Source organism: Pan troglodytes, chromosome 22 (genome assembly GCF_028858775.2).
Source record: "Pan troglodytes isolate AG18354 chromosome 22, NHGRI_mPanTro3-v2.0_pri, whole genome shotgun sequence".
Classification (NCBI taxonomy): domain Eukaryota; kingdom Metazoa; phylum Chordata; class Mammalia; order Primates; family Hominidae; genus Pan; species Pan troglodytes.
Window position 1 is genome coordinate 37,943,745 of NC_072420.2, and position 25,335 is coordinate 37,969,079.

The 25,335-nt window shown below is 41.4% G+C and overlaps 1 protein-coding gene across 7 annotated transcripts in view; it reads right to left on the reverse strand.

The window, feature by feature from the left end:
• VPS26C (VPS26 endosomal protein sorting factor C) overlaps positions 1-25,335 on the reverse strand; it is a 49,172-nt gene that overhangs the window by 21,758 nt on the left and 2,079 nt on the right. The gene's annotated exons all lie outside the window — the stretch shown is intronic.

Here is a 25,335-nt window from a genome sequence, read left to right on the forward strand (position 1 = left end):
CACCTGACGGGGAGCACCAGGGTGTGGGGATGAGAAACCTCGTCCCGTCACTGCCTCTCAGACATGTCTTCATTCCTGGTTGGGGAATCTCAACAGATGTCTGAATTCAAGAGTGCAAAGAGAAGGGCCAGGGCAAATGTAAGTTTCCAGTGATATCACACATGGGCATGGATGAGGTCCCTTCAAAAGGAACAGAAGAAAATAAAACTCTGTTCATTAGGCTCTTTCTCAATAGCACTGACTGAAATCACAGCACAACTGCAAATGCATGAGTAATTTAACACAATGGTTAGCCTGGTGTCCTTTCTGCCCAGAAATGCCTACTGTGAGCAAGATTGGAGGTTATTGGTGCCACCCACGAGGCAGCAGCTTGCCACTTTCCAGAAGGACTGCCCTGTCCCAGTGGTTCCTGCTCACAGCAGGAGGCATCGGCGCCTCCATTCCCTTGGTTCACACATCATCGAGAGACTTCACAACAGATCATCTGTGCATTTATCTGAAGATAATTACTGAGTAATAGATTACGGATAGTAACTGCATTCGCTATTGGAGAGCAGTTTCTTCCTGTCACCATAGAACTGGATGGTCTCAATCTGTTACAGGGGCTCGAGTGGAGGAGGAAATTGAGGGGATGAAATAGCATCAAGCAGAACAGAAAGACTGAATCCACAATCCACACAGAACAACACGTCTCAGGCTGGGCGTGGTGGCTCATGCCTGCAGTCCCAGCACTTTCAGAGGCCAAGGTGGACAGGTTGCTTGAGCCTAGGAGTTTGAGACCAGCCTGGGTAACATAGCGAGACTCCATCTCTACAAATAATAAGAAAAAAAATTAGCTGAGTGTGGTGGCGCCCACCTGTGGTCCCAGCTACTGGGGAGGCTGACGTGGGAGAATTGCTTGAGCCTGGGTGGTTGAGGCTGCAGTGAGCTGTGACTACGCTACTGCATTCCAGCCTGGGTGACAGAGCAAAACCTTATCTCAAAAATAAACAGTAAAAATAAAAATTGGCTTGCAGATCAAACCATTAAAAAACATCTGTCCTACTGGTGTTTAAATCTGCTTATCTTTTATTTTTTCTAGTTATCCAGTGAAAAATTTTTACCAAGTTCTTACTTTAACTTGAATTTTGGAAGCAAGAAATATTCTATGTCCCTTAAATGTGCTAAGTATTTTGTTTTTGTTTCCACTCCCCATCCCAAAGCCTTGAAGTCTAATTAAAACAAACACGATCATCTCCATTTTAAGCAATCTTAAGAATAAAATGAGTTCTCCCTGAATTCTGCTTAAAATGGAGATGACTGTGTTTGTTTCAATGTTAATGTTTAATGTTTAATTTAATGTTCCTAAAAAATTCCTAAGCAGACTTAAATAAAAATTCCTGTGAAGTAACTTAAATTCTAAGTTTAATTAACATTAATTCTATTAATTTTTTGTATAGCCCAAATTCAAACGGAAATTTAATATTAAAAATTTAGGCCAGGTAAGGTGGCTCATGCCTGTAATCCAGCACTTTGGGAGGCTAAGGCAGGAGGATCACTTGAGCCCAGGAGTTCGACACCAGCCTGTGCTGCATAGTGGGACTCCTTCTCTACAAATAAAAAAAATTTTTAAATTAGCCAGGCGCGGTGGTGTGCTCAGGAAGCTGAGGGCAGGAGGATCACTTGAGCCTGGGAGGTGAAGGCTACAGTGAGCCATGAATGAGCCACTGCACTCCAGCCTGAGTAATAGAGTGAGACCCTGTCTCAAAAAAAGAAAAAAAAATTTAAATCCACTAGTATATTTTTTAAAGTTTACTTGACGAATATGTCCCACAAATAAATGAGACAAAATAATTTGTGAGCTTTATCAATTGAACCATACAGTAGCGCCTGAGGATGGTCCCGTTCCTATGCAGTCATAACCCTTTCCGTCAGTCTCACGGGAACAGGTCTCTGGGTCTCCCTGATGGGCATATTCTAACTATGACATCAGTAAAGCCTTTTCCTTCCTTAATCCCTGCAGCATAGGAGGAAAAAAGTAGTGACATACCTCGGAAGTAAGCAGAGTAAATATTTTATGACTCCAGACACAATATAGTACAGAAAATACAAAATTAACATTTGTGGATAAATTAGATATTCTTATAATATACCGGTTTATTCAACTCCTACCAATGAAAGAAGGATAGGGAATTAGCCCACCTGAGGCCCAGGGGCCAAGGGATTTAGAAACAGGAGACGGTTTAACAGAGAGGCAAGCTCTGTCTACACAATGCTTGACTGATCCTGGCAGAGGAAGATAGGATACACTGGAAGAACAGAGATTAAGGAAAACCCAAGATCTCACCAAGAACTTCTCCCTCAGATTTTCGTCTAGACTTTCATCAGGAAGACATAAGATTTATGGCTCCAGATAGTACTAATACCTCATCCAACATCACAAGCAGAGGCCTTCAACTAGGGCCATGACTACAAAGAGGGACCGTTCACAGACTGGCAACGAACCCAGAACGTACACACCGAAATCGTGTGCAGGGTGCTGCTGTTTTGGGAGAAGAGCCGTAGCTTCTGTCTCATCATGGAGGAGGCGCCTGGCCCGGGAAAGGCCATATTGTCAAGTAGGAGGAGGAAGAGGCGCAGCCCCGTGTGGTGTGCGTGCTCATCACAGAAGCCAGCACAGACGCTGGGACCCACTCGCGGCACCAAAAGCCAACCCCTCTTCAGGGTGAGTAAAGGAAAGAGCTTTCATTGGAGGAATGTGAATACTTTTCAGTCATCCAGCCCAGAGACACTGAAAGGAGACGGCAGTCCCGTCCTCCCCTTCTCTGGGTTGTGCTCATCTCTCGAAACTACCTGTTTTTGCCACCAGCAGCTAAGCTATAAATTCCCTCAATCACACCACATCCGAGACTACAGCCCGCACCCTAGAGCTTAACAATGGAGAGCCAATCGCCCATCAATGCCATTTCTGTAAGCCAATGAGAATTCCTGGCAAACAACTTTGTATCACCCCACTCCCTGTCCCCCTTTCTTTGCCTTAACAACCTACTTGTAACACAGGTGAACGGAGTTCATATCCAGGGTCACTGGGTCTGTATCTTCTGGGCAGCTGTCCTCTCTTTGGCTCGAGTCAGCTCTTTATTATACTTTGTGCCTCAGCTGCTTTGCTTTAGATGGACAGAGGCCATGCACCCAAGAACCACACCACTCAGAGCCTGCTTCGAGGGGCTCCTCCAAGTCCCTGCCCTGGAGGAGCTAAGTCTGGAGAGAGGCCTGAAGCTGCCCATCTTCAACCTCAGCCCAAAGAGCCGCCTGGAAACAAGCATTCCAAAGGCTACTGGCCACCCTTGCTCTTCTCAGCTTTGCTGGCTCTCACAGCGGAAACCACTGGCAAGTTTGTTCAAAGGGGGGCAAAAGCAGCCACATTTTCTAACTTTGTATTCTCTTTTTTTTTCCTCATTCACTCTGTCACCCAGGCTGGAGTGCAGTGGCACGATCTGGGCTCACTGCAACCTCTGCCTCCTGGGTTCGAGCAATTCTCCTGCCTCAGCCTCCCAAGTAGCTGGGACTACAGGCATGCACCACCACACCCAGCTAATGTTTTGTATTGTTAGTAGGGTTTCACCAATGTTGGTCAGGCTGGTCTTGAACTCCTGACCTCAAGTGATCCACCCGTCTCAGCCTCCCAAAGTGCTGGGATTACAGGTGTGAGCACCCAGCCTAACTTTATACTCTCTAAATGTAAAAGGCCACTACCAAACTATACAACTCTTTTTCTTATTTGTTCTCTGGAATAAAATGCCAAAACCATAATTGGAACTCTGGATTTGAAAATGGTGGCATCAAGTCAGCGACCCCTCTTGGCTTCCTGGAAATCACCCAAAGAATGAGAACCAAAACCACAAACTGCATTTTCGGCGAAGCAAGGGGATAGCTAAATACCATGAAATAGGTGGAAGAGCTGTTAAAACAAGTGAAGACTGAGCAGGGGGACGTGATGAAAAACGGAAAGAAGGCCCCCAGCTCTGCAAACGTGCTTCTTCTGGAAAGTGAGGGTACACCTGGGAACAGCTGAGGCCACACCCAGAGAGGCATCCTGTCAACCCGCCCCATGCTGGAAGCAGTCGGTCTCTGCAGTGGTGGAGACAATGAGCCCCTCTGCAAGGTGCAAACGCCCCGCAGCTGGTTACTGCATGGGCTCATGCAAAGTCAAGATGAAAGAAACTCTCACGTAAATCCTCCGGCTATTAGAACACTCCAGCCAGCCTGGTCTAGGAATAAATTCATCTCCTGCAAGGAGAGGTTAAAAGGAACCAGCAGAGGAGCACATGACATCTAATGGATTAAAAAATGAGAGTGGGGAGGGAAAGGAAGGAGGGGAAGTGAGGAAGGAGAGAAATATGAGTGGCAGATGAATGTGAAAGCCAGGTCAGGTCACTATTCTACTTAGATTTTTCAGCAGCTCGCTATCTCACGCACACAGTAAGAGCCACAGCGGCCTACAAAGGGGGACCAAGAGCCACAGCGGCCTACAAAGGGGGACCCGCCCTCTCCTTACCTGACGGCCCTCATATGGGGCCCTCTGCTCCCTCGCTCCTGCCCCGGCCCCCTTGCCATTCCTTTCAGAGGCCTGCACATTCCAGCCTTAGGCAACTGCCCACGTTCCTTGCTCCACCTGCTTGTTCTTCTCAGATACCTGCAGGACTCGGTTCCGTGAGCCCACATTTGAAACTGTACTACTCCCTCCCTAGCACTCATTATCCCCCCTCCCTGACTGACTGCGCTCTGTGACACTTACACCTTCCAAAATAAGACAAAAGTGCCTCCCTATTTTATTTATTGTCTGTCTCCTGCCCCTGAACATAAACTCCACCAGGGCAGAGTGATTGGCAACAGTAGGCATTCAATGAACATTTACTAAATGAATAAATGATCATTCGCCAGAAGAAAAATCCATACCATCAAGCAGATGAAAATGGTGAATGTGCATTTCACCATGAATTTGTAAAGTCCGATGAGACAATTGCTTCTATAAAGGATGAACACAAAACAGAGCTATAAGAGCTCAGGGAGGAAATGGTGAGGCAAAAGGAAGAGATAAAAATATAGGAAAGCTCAGAAAAGAAGTAAAAGGAAAAAATCAAACCACCACAGAAAATAAATTTAAAAGGGTCTAAGGATATATGCAGGGCAGAAATGACAAAATCCAAATAAATTAAATGAAAATTTAAGAAAGAATTCAAAAAGAACCACAAAGACAGAGATAAAATTGGAGACAGGTAACAAACACACAGCTATGCCTAATTAAGTTCCAAATAAGAAAACTGAAATAATGAAGCAGAACAAATATTTACTGTGATAATTCAAAAACACTCAAGGGCAAAGGAATTAGGAGCACTCAATGAAAATACTCTGTAGCAAAAGTGTTCTCATTCAAAAAAGAAAATATCCTTTTGGAGTCAGGAAAAAAGATCGAGTCACTCATAAGAGGAAAAGAAACCATATTTCTCCCTAGCAAAATGGAATTCAAAATGCAAGCAGAATGATACAACAATGCTCAAGGCAGTGAAGTGTGACCCTAGAATTTATACTCACCTAATCTGTCATTCCACTGTAACTGAAAGTTTTAAATGTGCAAAAATAAAAAAACCCAACCAAACTAAAAAAAAAAACATATCCCAAGCAATACTATATAAAAGTCCTTCTTGAGGAATGTACTAAATAGTAAACTATAGCTATCCAAGAGATGGCTAGAAAAACTATGTCAAAAGAACCAACTGTGAGGATTAACTCCATTTAATTGTAAGAAGAAGACTGAGATAAGTGATGATTATAATGAAAGAAGAGAATGCAAAATATAAGTCCTGACAATGTAGAATGTAATCGACACTAGCTGGGAGACTAAGAGAACTAGAATCTAGGAAGTAGTATAATGTACATGGCTTTCCCATCTTTGATGGCTGGGATTTAAAAATGTATTATTCAAACCATACTTCCATACTTTTAAGACAGGGTCTTATTGTCGCCCAGGCTGGAGTACAGTAGTGTGATCATAGCTCACTGCAACCTCCACCTCCCAGGCTCCAGTGATCCTCCTGCCTCAGCCTCCTGAGTGGCTGGGACTATAGGCACACACCACCACACCCAGCTAATTTTTGTATTTTTTGTAGAGATGGGGTTTTGCTGTGTTGCCCAGGCTAGTCTTGAACTCCTGGGCTCAAGCAATCCTGCCTTGGCCTCCCAAAGTGCTGGGATTACAGGTGTGAGCCACCGCATCTGGTCTACACTTTTCAGTATGGTAGCTGTAAGCCATATGTGACTATTGAAACTTAAACTTATATTAATAGTTAAAATTCAGGACCTTCCATTTCAAGCGTTTAATAGCCACACTATGGCCAGTGGCTATCATATGAGACAGAGCAGATAAGAAGTACATTCACATCATCACAGAGAGCTCTACTGGACAGTGCTGATTTAAAGTTAATAAATCAAATAATGTCATACAAATAAACTTAACAGAAGTAAACAACGACGAATACTATAAGTAACTAAGATCAGGTAGCAGCGGGAAGAAAGGGAAAAGGAAAGAGGAAATATGCTAATTTACCATTGTTCACAGTAGGAAATTAATAAATAATGTCTAAAATGTGAAGATTCAGGTACAATAAAAAGTTGCAACAGTTAAAACAAAAATAAAACTCCAGATGACTAGAAAATCATACAAACAACTAAAGCAAACAAGACAGACTGTAAAAAGATGTTTCAAAAGCTACTTAAAAACACATTCCCCCCAACCAAGCAGGAATGACAGAATTAATGCCAAACATATGTCATATTAACAAATGAGCCAAATTAATGCCTATTCAAAAACAGACATTAATATTACATTACAAGGCAAAACCCAATTTTATGTTGTATGACAGAGAAGCACCTAAAATGGCAGGGGTGGATTTGGAAAGGATAAAAAAGAAAGGATAAACAAAGGCAAAGAAAGAAGGCACGGATTGTCATCTTAATATCAGACAATGCTGAATTCAGAGAATGAAGGATTAAACAAGACAAAGGGTACTTTACAATTCTAAAGGAGCAACTCACAATAAAGACTTGTGAGGCCAGGTGTGGTGGCTCATGCCTGCAATTCTAGCACTTTGGGAGGCCGAGGCAGGAGGATTGTTTGAGCCCAGGAGTTTAAGACCAGCCTGGGCAGCACAGCGAGACCCTGTCTCTAAAAAAAGAAAAAGACGTGGTATTATTATCTGTGGATCAAACAGTGTCAACACTTGTAAAGCAAAAACTACAGGGAATAGATTTAAGGAGAAACTGAGTAAAACAAATTCGTTGTGGGAGACGTTAATTTACAGATCATGACCAATAGAGTAGACAGAAAGAAACAAGGATACAGAAGACCTACGTTACATATCAACAGGGTATAATGAACTGGCATACATAGATCTCTATACCTTGAAAACAGAGATATGCTCTTTTCAGTGTCCATGATATACTTTTAAAAACTGGCCAAACTGATCCCTTAATAAGTCCAATAGGTCTTTCTTCTGGGGGCGGGGGGGGGGGGGGGGGAACAAAGCAAATTATTAAATAATCTAAAAGAAAAACACAAATATCCAAAATAAGAAATAAGAGCGGAAATACTAGAAAAATTGAGGTAATTAAAAGATAATATTCAACACTATTCAACTGTATGTAAGTAAATTTGAAAAGCTAAGTGAATTATTTTTCTGGGAGAATATAATTTATCCAGAATCACTCCAAGGGAGACATGAAGTCCAAGCAAATCAATCATCATAGAAAAAATAAAGTTCTAAATAAGGCCCCCAAACCCGACAGCTTCACAGGAGATCATTCCCTGAATTTTTCTGTGTAAAGAACAGAAAATTCCACTATAAAACTATTAGAAAGCAACGAACTTAAAAAAAAATAAAGCCAACATAACAATGACAGCAAAATAAGACAAACGTCTACACACTCAGAGAGAGAGACAGGAGAGAGAAGAGAGAAAACTAGATTATTCTCATTTGTAAATACCAGTGCAAAGGTCCTAAATAAAATATTAGCAAATGCAATCCAGTAGCAACTTAAAACAACACTACACATAACCAAGTAGAATTCAGTCAAGGAATATAAGCATAGTTTAATAATGAGAAAACTGGTAATACAACTCATATTAATAGCTATTAAGAGAAAAATTATATATAGTCATCTCCATAGATGCTGAAAAGGCATTTGATAAAATTTATGCATTCTTGATAAAATTCTTAGTAAAATAATAGAAGGATGACCAAATATATCTACCTTACCCCAAAGCCAGCATCAAACTTAATGAGAAAACAAGATATCATCCATTTAAGTCAGGAATAAAAGAAGGATGTCCACTATCACCACAATTAACGTTCTGCAAGCACTAGTTAATACAATAAAACTAGAGAGAGAAAGAGGTAATTCAAAGGCAGGAGGTAAAATGATCACTACTTGCACATGATATGAGTGTATACCTGAAGAAACCCAAGGGAATCCACTGAAAAACTACTATCAACATGAAGAGAGTTTCAGAAAAGATGACAGCTGGGTACAAAATTAACACAGAGAAACCAATAGGTATCACATATAAACCAACAACTAGTGAGAAGATACAATGGAAGAAATGGCCTTATTTTCAAAAGGAACAAAAAGTTAAAATATTATACATCAATTTCACAGGAAATGTCTAAAACTCCCAGATGACAAAACTTAAAACATGCCTGAAAGCCACAAAAGAAAATTTGAAGAAATGGCCAACCATGCCGGATTTTGAATGGGAAAGATTTAATGCCCTTAACAAGTCTACTTTCCCAGAAGTTGGTTTATAAAGGCAACCTAATCTTAAAAGAAAATAACACCACAATTGTTTTTCTTTTTGAGGGGGAGATGGCGGGAGTGGGAGGGATACACTAGACAAGCTGATTCTGAAGTTTATGTGCAATGATAAATCTGAAAAGAAGAAAATTGGAGAAACTAGCCCTGTGAGATATTACAACGCTACTATAATTTACAAGGTGTCGTACAGGACACATGTTCAGGCTGAAAGATCAATAGAACAAAAGTCTAGAAATAGACCCAGGTAGTATGGGAAGCTAATGTTTGATAAAGATAGCATTTAAAATCCTTAGGGAAGAGAGGGAATATTCAGTAAGTGATACTGGGAAACTGGCCAGAGAACTCAACCAAAAAAAATTAAGTTGGGCCGGGCAGGGTGGCTCATGCCTGTAATCCCAGCACTTTGGGAGGCTGAGGCAGGCGGATCACCTGAGATCAGGAGTTCGAGACCAACTTGGCCAACATGGTGAAACACCATCTCTACTAAAAATACAAAAATTAGCCAGGCATGGTGATACATGCCTATAGTCCCAGCTACTTGGGAGGCTGAGGCAGGAGAATCACTTGAACTCAAGAGGTGGAGGTTGCAGTGAGCTGAGATCACGCCACTGCACTCCTGCCTGGGTGATAGAGTAAGACTGTCTTAAAAAAAAAAAAAAAAATTAAGTTGGACCATACTGAAACTTTTTGTGTAGGACAAATGTAGCAAATACTTAAATGTAAAAACTGAAATAATAAAAGTTTTGGACAAAACCATAGAGAATAATTTTTATCATATCAAAGTGGGAAAGGCCTTTCTATGAATGCCTCAAAACTCTGAATAAATATGACCACAAATATGACTATGAACAATACCACTATATAAATGATAAACTAGGTAAAATACCTACAACTTAATAAACAAATTAGCAAAGGTCTGATTTCCCTAATATTTTAAGAACGCCTAAAAGAAATCAATGAAAGGCCGGGTGTGGTGGCTCACGCCTGTAATCCCAGCACTTTGGGAGGCCGAGGTGGATGGATCAGGAGGTGAGGAGTTCAAGACCAGCCTGGCCAAGATGGTGAAACCCCATCTCTACCAAAAATATAAAAATTAGTCAGGTGTGGTGGTGCACGCCTGTAACCCCAGCTACTCGGGAGGCTGAGGCAGAAGAATCACTTGAACCCGGGAGGCGGAGGCTGCAGTAAGCCGAGATCACGCCACTGCACTCCAGCCTGGGCAACAAAGTGAGACTCCGTTTCAAAAAAAAAAAAGACATCGATGAAAAAGATAAATAACTCAGAAGAAAAATGAAAAAAAAAAAGGGCAAATGATCTGAACAAAGAGCTCACAGAAAAGGGAATGCAGTTTGTTCCTAAACACAGAAAAATATGCTCAATTTCAACAAAAATATGATAAATAGCAATTAAAACAAAGATAAAAAAATGTCATTACATTGTGTTGCCAGAGAGGAGGCAATAAGCCTTCTCTGCATTGCTGGGGATAACCTGAAATGTTGCAACCTCGTGCGGGCTATTTGGCAAGACCAAAAACATTTTACAAACACATGGGCCCAGCAGATACATTTGCAGATGTGAGATGACTTATGAACATAGTTATTCACTGCAACACTGTTTGTAAATAACAAAAGATGGTCGACAAACTAAATTCCAACAATAGGAAAATTGTGAGTTTTCTTTCAACAATGTGGAGATCATTTACACTAGTACATATGGGGATGCAGGGCTAGTTTCCTTCATTTATCTTAAGAACTGACTCCTTATTGCATATGAATCAGCATGTCCAGTCTACGCCCCCTCACTCCCATACATTCTACTTTTTTAAAAAATTTAAGCTGTATATTGCACCATTTGTGAAAAAGGGGAAGAAAAAGCACATTTGTACATATTTACTTGTAGATGCATACAGTATCTTTGGAAGGAATCACAAGAAATTGATAGCGGTGGTTGCCCCACAGGAGAAGCCCTTGATGAATAGGGTGGGTGAGGCAGGGGGTATCGATCTTGAAATTCATGAATGTTGAACCCTGTGAATTGATTACCTATTATAATGAATCCATTTTTAAATAAAACAAAATTCCAGAGTGGGTAGCCTTTAGACCTCAATGTACAAAGTTCTAAGCCTCTTAAATTTTGATAACCTATAGGCCTAATAGTCTCTCCTCAGGAAAAGATCTGGAGATTGTGTGTTAAAAAGTCACATTTCTTTGGATTAGTTCTTATTTTGGACTTGAACACAACTGCTAGAAAAGTAAAAGCCTCTCAATGCCTCAGCCATTCTCTCTGCAATGCTTTTCCTTTCCAATGGTCCTGGCAGTGGGATGCACCATGACAGCCCATCTTCGTTCCCCACAGTCGTGTGCATATATCTGAACAAGGCCTTCCCTCCTAAACCACCTGAGATTCTGCCATCCCATTTGGTCTAAAGATCCGGTACACCTATAGTGAGATGCCTTTTTATTTACCAATGAGGACCAAATGCACTAAGTACTCAACTAACATGAAAACAAAACACCAAGGTAAGTTACTGAGCTAGGTGGGAAAACATGAGTGAGACAATTAATTGCTTGTTGAAACACTCTACCCTTTCTTAGTAGCACTGAGAGACCCATTTTGATTAGAAAGCGGAAATCAGAAACATTAAAGAGATTTCAATGTGTTAGGTATCCCCATCTCCACTATTTTATATAACTGTTTCCATCTTGTCTGAAAAAACAGGATAAACAATCCTCAGATAGTTCTCCACATGGTAAGTAATGGCCAGTATTATGTGAAATTTACTTAAGTTCCAGGAAAGAGAATTTTGCATGGAATACACCATCTCCAAACTATCATTTAAACTGAGATACTCCAATGCAGTTCATTTCCTGGTACAGAAACAAACAAACAAACAAACAAAGACAATGCCACTCAGCAACCCCATTCCTAGATTTTAAAACCCAAGTGAAATGAAAGCTATGTTCACACAAAAATCATGCCCAACTGCTTCTGGGAGCTTTATTCATAATCACCCAAACGTCTTCTACAGGTGAATAGATGAACGAACTGTGATACATCTATGCAAGGGTGGACAACTCGGCCATCAAAATGAATGAACTATTAACACACAACCTGGATGAATCCGAACGAAATGCATTATGCTAATGATAAGCCAGATTCAAAGGCTACAAAGCACATAATCATATTTATGCCAGTTACGTGACATTCTGGAAAAAGCAAACTATAGGGACTGAAAACGGGCTACAAAGGAACACAAGGGAATTTGGGGGGTGTCAGATCTGTTCCATATCTTGAATTGTGGGTGGCTACAGTCTCAAGGAACTTTATACTGAAAAGAGTCATCTACTGTTTGTAATTATACCTGTTTTTAAAAAACACAGAAATTATCATGTATAGGAGGAAACAGTTATATTACTTTCTGGACAATTGAGTCATATTCTAAAATTGATTAACGTTTAAGTAAAATCTACAAAAGTTAGTTCACTAGCAATGAAACTGTAACAAAATAACAAGATATCAATTTACATGGCTTACGTACATGTGCTGCCAATATAGAGAAATGATACCATCATTTGACAACTTTGTTGGCATGCTTGCTGTGTCAGACACTGTTTTAGGCACTTGGACATGGCAGGGAACACAACAGGTGAAGCCCATGCTCTGGGGGCTTATGTTTTAGTATCACATTCTGGGGCAGAACCAACATGGTAAAACATAGCTGGTTCCTTCTACGTATGGTATAGTATACACACAGGCGTCAATACTAAGTAAAATGGGCTGACAAAAAGCATACTGTCCAATAGTGTGATGTGAAACTTCAAGATCTGAAGCTTTCTTGAGAGCCTGGAAAAGAAACTGAAGCCACTGAATAAAAGTTTAGAAGAAAGGGAAAAATACTATTCATAAAAAGTAAACATTAATAAAAGTAAGTATATGCAGGGTCTTTAGCAGCAGAGTATTAAATTCTAATCATGGTGTGTTGCATGGCTTCAGGAGTTAGATAGCACATATTAACAAAATTATGTTAATAGAGACTACCTGATTTCAGATTTCAATAGGATGGAGTATCCCTAGTCTGAAAATCTGAAATCTGAAACGTTCCAAAGTCCAAAGCTTTCTGGGCACTGACATGACATTCAAAGAAGACCCTCACTGGAGCATTTCGGATTCTGGATTTTTGGATTAGGGATGCTCAACCATTAAGTATCTACAAATACTCCAAATCTGAAAAAATTCCAAAATCCAAAACACCTCTAGTCCCAAGCATTTCAGATAAGGACTATTCCAGAAATAACATTCCAACTTGTAGGTTTACAAAGTTGACATTCGTTTGGAACTACTGGCATAAGTGCATGTAAAGACTCCAGACTAAAAACCAAACATTTAGGAGGGCTCCAATTACAAAGGAGCCTGGAACTGGCATAATTACAGGCCAAAGTAATAACCGTGGAACACAGGGAGTCCGCCAAAGAAAATGCTCTGTAGAGCCAGCCCACACTTACATATGAACAACCAAAGAGCCAGCAGATTGAAATCCCAGTCAGAGTGAAATCATGTATGAATCACGATAGTGCAGCGTTCAAATCCAAGCCAGGATGCAGGCAAACTTCAGAGTAGAGGACAAGAGATGAGTCTAGCGGCAAATGAGGCTAACAGCCTAAAGGGCCCTTGTTAGAAAGCAAGAGCACGGCTAGGTGGGGTGGCTTGCACTGTAATCCCAACCCACTTTGGGAGGCTAGGATGGGAGGATCACCTGAAACCAGGAGTTTAAGGCTGCAGTGAGCTATGATTGTGCCACTGTGCTCCAGCCTGCGTAACAGTGCAAGACCTCATCTCTAAAATAAGTAAGTAAAGAAAGAGCTCAGGCTGGGTGCGGTGGCTCACGCCTGTAATCCCAGCACTTTGGGAGGCCAGGGCAGGGGAATCACCTGAGGTCACGAGTTCAAGACCAGCCTGGCCAGCATGATGAAACCCCATCTCTACTAAAAATACAAAAAATAGCCAGGCATGGTGGCGGGCACCTGTAATCCCAGCTACTTGGGAGGCTGAGGCAGGAGAATTGCTTGAACCAGGAGGCGGAGGCTGCAGTGAGCTGAGACATTGCATTCTGCCTGGGTGACAAGAGCAAAACTCTGTCTAGAAAAAAAAATAAATAAAAGAAAGGAAAAAAAGAGCTCAGCAAAAAGAGCACTGTAGGGTAGATCACGTGTTAATTAAGCAGTACGGAACAGGGTCTCTGCTTCAGGTTAATCCAGGGTAGGCTCTGGGGACAGATCACCTAAGGCTGCTCTATGAAACTACTGTGAGATGCGGAGAATGTCATGTGGTTAATTCTGGGCATTGTTCATGGGGCAGTAGAGGAGAAGGGGCAGAAGACATTTTTGTATTAGTTGCATTTTCTTAGCAAGTAAAAATATACATTTTCAATTTACAAAATGGTTTTTTAAAATCTGAAACACATAGTCAAACTATCATGACTGTATTTTTTTAGATTAGAAAAAGCTTAGTTTTTTTCCTGATGATTACTGAAGAATGGGATTTCTGCCCATCGGCTCCTAATTTTCCATTGACGGGACTGCTGCTCCTTTCCCAAAGGTGAAGATTTGGGTTTTAGAGAAATTGTGTTAAATAATTCTTTCTGATAAAACAAAGGAAGAGCTAATTTTGGGCTGAAATCATGCCTGGCATGTGACAGTAAAACCATAAACGTAAATAAGACACTGTCATGGGGGAACGGTAGTGAGGATGAAGGGACCTCGGCCATCACTGGAAAGCATGTGAGCCAATGCTACTGGCCACCAGAGACCTGCCCAACGGATCAGAGCACACACAGCAGGTGTAACCCTCACAGCTACCCAGAGGTCAATTCTGTCTGAGCATCAGTAATCCAGGGTCAGGACAGCTTGTTCCTATCAGAAGCAAAAGGGCCACAATCTCATGTTGTCCTTCCCAGCTCAAGTTCCCAGGACAAGTAAGTAGGACAACAGTGAAGGTCTCCAGAGCCCACCAGCTTTTGCTGAGACTGCTAGTCCAAGAGCCCCAGCTGAGTAAATTCTCAAGGAGGAAAATGGCAGAAACTATCCAAGGATAGTCAGTAAACTGGTGGGTCTGTACCTTTTTGGCTTAAATGCTCCAGTAAATAAAGGCAAAATATTTAAAGCCTCATTCTATGCACTGCATTTTTTTTTTTTTTTTTTTTTTTTTTTTTTTTTTTTTTTTAGATAGAGGCTGGAGTGCAGTGGTGCAATCTCAGCTCACTATAACCTCCGCCTCCCAGGTTCAAGTGATTCTCCTGCCTCAGCCTCCTGAGTAGATGGGATTACAGGTGCCCGCCACCACACTAGGCTAATTTTTGTATTTTTAGTAGAGACAGGGTTTCTTCATGTTGTTCAGGATGGTCTTGAACTCCTGACCTCAGGTGATCTGCCTGCCTCGGCCTCCCAAAGTGCTGGGATTACAGGCATGAGCCACTGTGCCTGGCCCTAGGCACTGCATTATATCTGAAAGCTAACAGAACTTGTAAGTTTTGACACAGGACCAAATTAAATGGGTTGGCATGAAAAAACTTCAACTTTGTTGCCTCTCACTGGTCACGACATCCTATAACTAATACTTTACAAGAGAACCACTGGCCGTAGGCCTGTGAAGACACCTCAGCAGCCACTTTGGGATGTGAGGAAGAGTCAGGGAAGGGAGGGAGGAAATAGATATTCTCACTTAAAGTAGAACAGCTCTGCTTTTATCTGTTTATAAAATAAAGTATTTTAATATGTATTATTAAAATTGACATTAGAATTTTATATAAGACTTCATTTAATAAAAGGGTTTCATTGCTTTTTTGGAAAATCTTTATGCTAAACGATGTTCATTTTATTGACTTATTTATAAGGAAACAACCATTTGTAACTTACCAGATGAAAGGTAAAATCTATTTTCTATCACCTTGGAAAGGCACTATTTCTCTGAGCCTGGATTTGTTTTCTGCCAACAAGTGACGGCACAAGCTCTCTATTACGGAGAGTAAAAAGCCCAGGCAGTCTTTTTCATGGCTGCTCACCATGTAAACATGTCCATAAAGTGTTCTGTGTAGCTAAGTTAGAGGACAATAAGAAGTACTTTACAAAAATTACATCTTTACATATTTGCGTTTGTATGACATACTTTTTTCTTTTATTCGTGATAATAAAGTTTTACCATTTTATAATTTAAAAATGTAAATATGGAGTTGGGCATGGTGGTTGGGAGGCTGAGACCAGAAGATCGCTTGAGCCCAGGGGTTTGAGACCAGCCTGGGCAACATGCAGAAACCCTGTCTCTGCAAATAAAAAATTAGCCAAGCGTGGTAGCACGCACCTGTAATCCCAGCTACTCGGGAGGCTGAGGCAGGAGAATCGCTTGAGCCTGAGAGGTGGAGGCTGCAGTGAGCTGAGACTGTACCACTGCACTCCAGCCTGGGTGACAGAGTGAGGCTCTGTCTCAAAAAAACAAAACAAACAAAAAAAAAACAAACAAAAAAGCGCAAATATATGTAAAAATAGGAAGTGCGGTTTCCTAAAATGAGGTCTGTAAACAACTGATCTAGAAAATGTTCTGGAAAAAGTAAAAAAGGATCAGGATCTGATGTCAACTGACCTCTCCCTGAGCTCTGGACAGGCAAACAGGCAAGGTTCCCTCTGAGGCCGTAGCGGCTTCTCGTGGGCGAGTCCCTGTTCGCAGGTGACGTGTGGACCACGCTCTTCCGAAGCGTCTGGCCTGTGTGCTCTCGGGGAGGGGACGCAGGTCAGCCCACCTAGCTGATGGCTAACAAGTCAGTCTGTTTTCTGAACGGAAGCTTAAACCTAGAAAAGTAACTGGGTTGGGGTGGGGGTGTAGCCACATGCAGTAAAAGCACTGCCTGTCTGTATAACAACGACCTGATGAAAAAAGGAACGCGTGAAATGGGGAGCGTTAGGGTGTCACAAACTCCAGTGTGGTTGAAATGAAAGCGGAAAGCAACTGGCAAACTGGCTTCCCCTTACAGCTTTTCACAACCCTGCCTTGCTCATGGTCAGCCCCAAGAAAGGGCGGAAGAAAGGACTGGAGGGGAGGGAAAGGAGTGGGGAGCGAGGGTACCAGAGGCGTGGGAGGACGGGGACAAAGGGGCAGAAAGGGCAATGGCAGCCACAACTTCCCAGGACGGGGCAGCTGGGACCGGCGGAAAGGAAAGTCGGCGTTAGCTGGATTGGAAACTGAGTCCATACAGAACGATGGGCTCTGCTGCCTCCGGGTGGGGCACCAAGCGGGGAGCGGGGCCACGAGGCAGGGGACAGTGAAGCACCATGCAGCGCCCACCAGCCGGCAGCGCCCACCAGCCTGCGCTGCGCTGCACATGGTACCCGCGGCCCCAGCTGGCCAGTGTGTGGCGGAGATGAGACCCTCGCGAAGAGACTAAGCGGCCACAGCAGGGGGAAGGGTTGCTCACATAACCCCATACTGTTCACACTACGAGGTTAACTGCCGTGAGATCTGCCTGCAGCCAGCAGAAACCCGTTCTAGGAAAACGTTGCCCAGCGACTTCAGTGAGTGCCACTGACCCGGGCGCCTCCGCCCCGGGGTCCGGCAGCAGCACCGATTGCGCAGGAGGCACCTTGCAAACAACCTTTCCTGATCCGCGCTGCAGTTCCCAGGCCGGTTGCAGCCGTTTCACAGAGACTGCGCACACAAAGCGTCTCCGTGCCCTGCCATTCACCTTTCGACATACAGAGCCGCAACCCCTCTTTTCAGTGTTAAAACCTGGCGCCAAAATGAACATGCGATGTGACGTGTTACCTCTGCGCATGCGCCCGGCATTCCCAGCACCCCGAACCTGATGAACGCGCGGTGGGGACCCCAGGCTTCCGTGCTTTCGTTTTCCTGGAAGCTACGTGTCCTCAGTCTATATATTGTTACCTGGAAAATAAAGTTTTCTCCTTTTTCCTTCCTTTGTTAACAGGCAGAAGGTGTAGGCTGCAGGTTTCGGGCCTAAGAGAGGGCATGGCTGGCGACACGGAGTAGACTCCTAGATGACATAACGGAGGCGAGTCTGCACCGGGGACTCGGCATTAGGAGGAGGCAGAGGAAAAGCCCACCACCGTGGCCAAGGGAGATCTAGCAAGCAGCTTGCAGGGGGTGAAGGGTGTGCAGAACAGGCTGAGACCTGTCCAGTATCGAAACACGCCGCGGTGGTCAAGCAGGCTTTACCATGCTCAGGCGCAGGCTGGTACAAGATTTGCAGCAACAAACACCAAGTGGACAACTACATGAACACTTTTGATCGCATCCTAGTTTTCAGACAATCTCGGATAATTCTGAAAATGCTTCTTATGCATTATATAAGAGTTTAGGTTATGATTTAACAGACAAGCTTTTTCAGGAGTATCAGGTTATTAGCAGAAAAAGAGACCTACTTAAAGTTTGGATGACTGTATTCCTAAAAGGTTCATACCTCTCAAAATTACCTTAAGATCTCTCCTGGCTCAAAGATTTAAATTTTTATACCCTAAGTCCTTACAACAAGCATTCACTGTTATAACTGATCATTCATTTACTAATAATCCAGCAGGTTAAAGTAGAATATTTAAGCTTTAAAAAAAAAAAAAAAAACTAGCATTTTAGCTTTGCTTTCTTCATAATAATGAACTGTTATGTATAGTGTTTCTCCTTTTTTTTTTCATAAGAAATTATGGGCATGCCAAATTAAGGTAGTATTGAGGTTCTTAAGGTAACAGTACTCAGTCCACAGTGTATAAATTTCTTCTCATTGTAACCTGGCTATGCTGGGGAGTAAATCTCTTATTTATGTTTTTCACAACCATAATATTTAACAATATCATTTTCATGAGTACATGTGCCAGAATTTAAGAATGTAAAACATTCTGGATTTATAAAAACAAATGAATTATATTTACACTACAGAAAGATTTACTGCAAGATTTTTCTAACCAATAAGCTCCCCTACAGCGTTCCAAGACACAAAGTAATTTACAATGCATTTGTGTCCAACTTTTTGATCAAGAACACATCTGCTGCACTAAGCAAAGGAGTTGCAGCAACACCAAAATCACACTTGGCTCTCACAGCCAAAATCGCCGTCACCTCCGTATGTTCTCCTTGGTCACTGACTCTCCTTCCTCCAAGTAGACATAGACAGTGGGCACATATTTGACAATCTATGAAGCATCTGACAAGCACTCATTATGCCATTTGGAGGGTGTACTAACGTAACTAGCATTGTGGCACACAAAGGGCAATTCTAAGGGTCAACAGACTTCGGAGCGTGGAAAAGAACATGACAATGCCACCACCTATTACTGCGGCCCCCACGAGGTGTTGGAAGCTAGGATAAGTGTCTTAAAACATTATCTCATTTAATTTTTAAAATACAACCTTTGAGTAGGTATCATCTCCATTCTACAGATGAGAATTAAGACCCGGGGAAGGCACAAAGAATCCTGGATTTAGGAATGAAAAGATGCAACTTCAAATATTTGCTATCATCAGTCCCCCTGGCATGTCCCTGAATTCTCTGGGCCTCAGTCTTCTGAACCACAAAACGGAGAAAACGCTACCTCTTAACAGTATATGGAGGATTAAAGCACTCTGTGAGCTGGAAAAGGCTATCCTAGTCTACCTAGTTATAAAACAGTATTAGTTAGGTGTTTCCATGGGAAATTTAATTTTTCACTGGAAGTAGTGAATTAGGGAATGTTTAACACAATTCCTGATTATCTCATATCACCCATGGGTCTTTGGAAACAGAAGTCAAGTTTTTAGGCCAGGCGTGGTGGCTCATGCCTGTAATCCCAATACTTTTGTCAGGCCAAGGCAGGAGGATTGCTTGAGGCCAGGAGTTTGAGACCAACCTGGGCAACATAGCGTGATTTCATCTCTATCTTAATAAAATACTTAAAAAAAGAAGTTTTGTACCGAAGTGGAAGGATGCTTAGGGAGAAGGTCCCCAACAGCAATGCTGCAAGCTTGGAGAAAGGGTCTATATGCACGCTGAGCCACAGGAACTGGGATGAAGACCCTGGAAAATCAAACCTTGGACAATTTTCTATTATATTCCATTCCTGAATCAGAGAGAAAACCATATTTATAGGAATTCTGGAATCTCTACTCCCAATTTATTTGAATCATGATCTTAAGAATGACTATTTTAAAGCAAATACAAGTAATGGTGGGTGCAATGTGTAGCTCTGGGGCTATGTCAAAATAAGAATAAATCTTATCAACATCTGTCTGAAATTGATACCTAGAATATTATTTATAATTACGAAGCAAAACCCATAATGTGCCTACAATACCATAGTTGCCCGTCAATGCATTTATAAAACTATCAGTCTTCTGCATTTTGTTTAAATGTTTTAGGGCTTCAACTCATCATTTAATAAAGTTTTTGAGCACCTATTAAGTGGTGAGTACTGCCAGGCCCAGGAATACAAAGATAAACAAAACCAAATATTTTAATTGAGTGGACTAATAGAACAAAGTCACTACAACAGAGGTAATCAGTGCAATGACAGCAGTATACACAAAATGTGTTTGTAAACTATTGCCAGTTACTACTAAATTACAGAAAACATTCCCATGTTATTCTGTTCACTTTGTTTCCTTCGCTGTGTAGAAGTTTTTTAGCTTGATGTGATCCCATCTGTCCATTTTTGCTTGGGTTGCCTGTCCTTTTAAGGTATTGCTCAAGAAATCTTTGCCCAGACCAATGTCCTGGAGCATTTCCCCAATGTTTCTTTTAGTAGCTTCATAGTTTCGGATCTTCTAAGTCCTTAGTCCATTTTGATTGTCATTCCCATGTTATTTTGTCTTTTCCTGACAATTAGACTTGACATTCCGTTATCCCATCACAATCTCACTTTCTTGTTAGTTACTCTTTTTGTAATTCTGCTTGTAAGAAAGTTTCTAAAATTTAAATATTAAAATTAGGAATTTTTGTAAGGCTATGGGTGACAAGAGTTGTTGCTATAACAGAAACTGAAGCACACATTTCTATACAACTCATGTCAAAAAAAATGGAAATTAGAAGATATTTTAAGTTGTACAATGATAGAAAATACTACCAATCAAATCTTGTGGGACACAATTTTCAGACTTGGCAGTGAAGCATTATCTCGGGGTCCTCTGACATTCCCACAGTGCATGAGGTTACCAAACCATGAAACCTCATCAAGGTCCTTTGGAGCAGGGTCTTCTCCCAGAATCTAGATGGAGTGATCCTACTTCCAGTCTCCTCTCCAGCAGGATGTGGGTAGGGTTACAAGGATTTGCATTACAATAATTCACTCACCTATTAAAAAGAAAAATAAAACTTAAGGTACGAAGTACTACTTAGAGTAGTACTTAGTGGGAAATGTCTACATTTTTAAAAAGGAGGCTACAATTCAATATGCTGAACAGCCAACTTACAAAGTTTAAAAAAAAAGAACATAATAAACCCTAAGAAAACAAATATTTTGGAAAGACAGTCAACCTAAGTCACATTAAAAAACTGCTGTTGCTGCCAGATTAGATGAGGATGAGCGACTATAAACACCTGGTCAACCAAGTAAAAGAAACAGTCTACAGGACTCAGGTTGCGTCCCAAATGTCTGCAAGCTCTTCTTCACTAGGTTTACACTGTCTATTCCTCATGACTGAAACCAGCAGTGCATGGTGGGCACTTAGTTTAACACTCAGTTTTCAAAACTAGGTTTGATGAAGCTCCAGAAGGGCCCCCAGCTTCTCCCTTTTCCCTCCAGATGACTATACCCTACTTTATGCTCCTTCATACATCACAGATGCTCTTATTTGAGCACTTGATCATCTTTTTAATCATCTTTTATTTTATATATTTGCCTATCTCTACTAACCTGTAACCCTCATGAGATCAACATACATTGGCTGAATGAAGCTGATTGATTAAATAATATAAAAAAGAATGGGACTGATGAAAATGTTAATATGAAAAGGTATCCAAGATAAAGGTACATTATTAAGCAAGAGAACAAGTTGCGTGTGTGTGCACACGTGTGTCTGGAACACTACACAAATCATCAGTGGATACGTCCAAGGGCAGAACAGGGAGTCAGGAAGAGTAAGGAGACTTCACTTTTCATTTTACCACCTTCTGTAGCACGTTAATTTTTTGTTTTGTTTTGTTTTGAGACAGAGTCTTGCTTTGTTGCCCAGGCTGGAGTGCAGTGGTGTGATCTTGGCTTACTGCAAACTCTGCCTCCCAGGTTCAAGTGATTCTCAAACCTCAGCCCCCCAAGTAGCTGGGATTACAGGCGTGCACCACACCCAGCTAATTTTTGTATTTTTAGTAGAGATGAGGTTTCGCCACATTGGCCAGGCTGGTCTCGAACTCCTGGGCTCAAGTGATCTGCCTACCTCGGCCTCCCAAAGTGCTGCGATTACAGGTGTGAGTCACCACACCCAGCTGGGATATTACATTTTAACGTTTATATTTTTTAAATGCTTCAACTGTAATTTTTAAAAAATCATTTTGTCAATGAGTATTTTTTCTTAAAAAAAAGGTCAATTTTAAATCTAAGTATAACTTAGGTTTTTCTGGTGTCCACAGAATCAAGCCATTTTCAAATGCTTCCACAACTAAGATACTGAAAAGCACAATAACAGAATCAGCATATATTCAAAGTAGAAGTCATATCAGTCTCTTTTTATTGAAATATCACAATGTTATTCACAGCACTCCTAGGAAATGAATAACAACATTTCTATATTACAAATTCCTCCATTTTGCATAAATGGCCACTCCTAAGGAGGCAGAATAATAGAGTGTTCAATGGACATGCTTTGAACTGGAACTGATCTGAGTTGGAATCCAGACTCTGTCCAATTAGTCGGGTGAAGTTCTTCAACTTGTCTAGTTGGGTTATGAAATTCTTCAACTTGTCTAAGCCTCCATTTCCTCATTAGAAAAATGAGAGTGATACTGCCTGGCTGTCAAACCCTACCCCAGAACTTCTGCTGGAACATAAGCTTGCCTTATGTGCTTACACTGACAAACACGTTTCACTTGAAAGACAATCACTTAATGACCTCAAGCCTGGGATAGTACTGCTTAGGATCAGGCTAAAGTAGGTGGCAGTCACCTCAAGCAACCCATAAGAATTGTAGGCATGGTGCTCTGGCAGGTCCATAGGTAAGTCAAATCTTTGGTAACTTAATCTTTACTGTCACTGTTGAGATGTACAGAGAAAAGAGAAAATGTGTATGCTATCAGCTCCATTGCAGCCAGCTAAGGGTGAGGAGGATAGGAGAGAAGGGCCGCTTCTCCCACAAGCACAGCGCGAACTAGATGTGACATATGCACTGTCTGCAGTCAATGAGGCCTCCTCAGGGACCAGACAGCAAGGATCCTGCTACGCGAGGCTTGGAAAACAGCCATGACAGTGCTGGCTGCCTACTCCACCTACCCTGAATTACAGATCATGGAGTCTAGCACATGAGTCATGGGCACACATGTCAGAGATTTTTGTCAATTGATTAATTAGTTTAATAACTTTCTCTTTTCTGTCGCCTTTTAAAAAAACATAGCAACCATCTATTTGGAAGTTATACTGGTTTTTCTTTTATATTCACCATATAAGGTTTCATTTAAAATGCATGTAAGTATAAAAAGTGACTGAAGGTTGAGAGAAGCTGCCTTCAGCCATCAATTGCAGATGCTGTTCCTGATACTAGCACCAGGAGATGTAGTCTAAGGGACAGAGCTGACTCTGTCTTCAACTCTGTGACCCGCAGGAAGTGGTCCTGGCTGTGTATGACTTCTGCTGGGGCAACTTTACCATTCCACTGCTTGTGTCTTTTCTAATGTACTTTTCATTACTTGTATCATATTTAAAACCACAGAAAATATCTCAGCATCCCAGCTGGAGTAACATTTCTGAAGAGAACATGCTAACTTGTTAATGAAATAATGAATACTAAAGTTAAATGCATATATAGTCTCCTGTCACTGCCCTCCCATTGTTATTCTGAAACATTTCCAAGCTCCAGAAAAGTTATGAGAATACAAAGTAGTGGAAAAATTGGAACCGTCATACAGTGCTGGTAGACTGTAAAGCGGTGCAGACATTTTTGGAAAATAATTTGGCAACTCTTCAAAAAGTTAAAGTAGCTCAGCAAAATCCACTCCTAGGTATATATCCAAGAGAAATGAAAACATCCTCTCACATAAAAACTTGTACTAGAATGTTCATAACATTATTAATAGCGAAAAGGTAGAAATAACTCCAATGTCCATCAAGAGACCAGTGGTTAAACAAAATATGATCTATCCATACAATGGAATATTATTCAGCCACAGAAAGGAATGAGGAACTGACTCATGCTATGACAAGCATGAACACTGAACATTACTCGAAGTAAAAGAAGCTTGTCAGTCAAAAGGGCCACATAGTGTACGATTCCATTTATATGAAATGTCAAGAATAGGCAACTCCAGAGACAAAGTCAATTTGTGACTGCCAGGGGTCAGGAGGGAGGGGGAATGAGGAGTGACAGCTAATGGGTTCAGGGTTTCTTTTTGGGGTGAAAATGTTCTAGAATTAGATCGTGGTGATGGATGTGCAACTCTGCAAATACACTAAAAAACTACTGAATTGTATACTTTCAAAGGGTAAATTTCGTATTTTAAATTCTCTTTATAAAGCTGTTTTTAAAAAGAATACAAAGTAGACCCATGTAGCTTTTAACTTCATTCAGCAATTGTTAGTATTTTGCCACATTCACTTTCTTTCTCCTATACACATATGTGCATAAACATATGTGCACAGTTTACGGCTTGACACACTTTGATCCTAAATACTTCAGCATGTGGAGTATTCTACATAACCAAAATATAAATATTACACTGGAGAAATTCAACACCAATACACAACAATTATAGTCCATAGTCGAATTTATATTTTATCAGAAATTAAGCATTCTACTTGGTTCTCATGTCCCTTTAGTCTTTTAGTCTAGAAAAATTATCTCGCCTTTATTTTTTGACATTGATATTTCCGAAGAATCCACGCTACTTGTTTCACAGAATGCCCTTCAATTTGGATATTCCTTATTGTTTCCTTATGAACTGATACGGATTAAACATTTTTGGCAGGAATACTACATAGGTGAGTTGTGGCCTTCTCTGTGCATCATGCCAAGGGGTACCGAATGTCAGTCGTCTCATTAGTTGTGATGGTAAAGTGGTGTTCATTGTTGTGCTTGGCTAGAGGAGTGTGACTACCAGATTTCTCCATTATAAAGGTAGCTTTTTCTCTTTTTTTTTTTTTTTTTTTTGAGACGGGGCCTCACTCTGTTGCCCAGGCTGGAGTGCAGTGGCACAATCTCGTCTCACTGCAGCCTCCGCCTCCCGGGTTCCAGCGATTTTTCTGCCTCAGCCTCCCTGGCAGCTTGGATTAGAGGCGTCCGCCACCACGCCCGGTTAATTTTTGTATTTTTAGT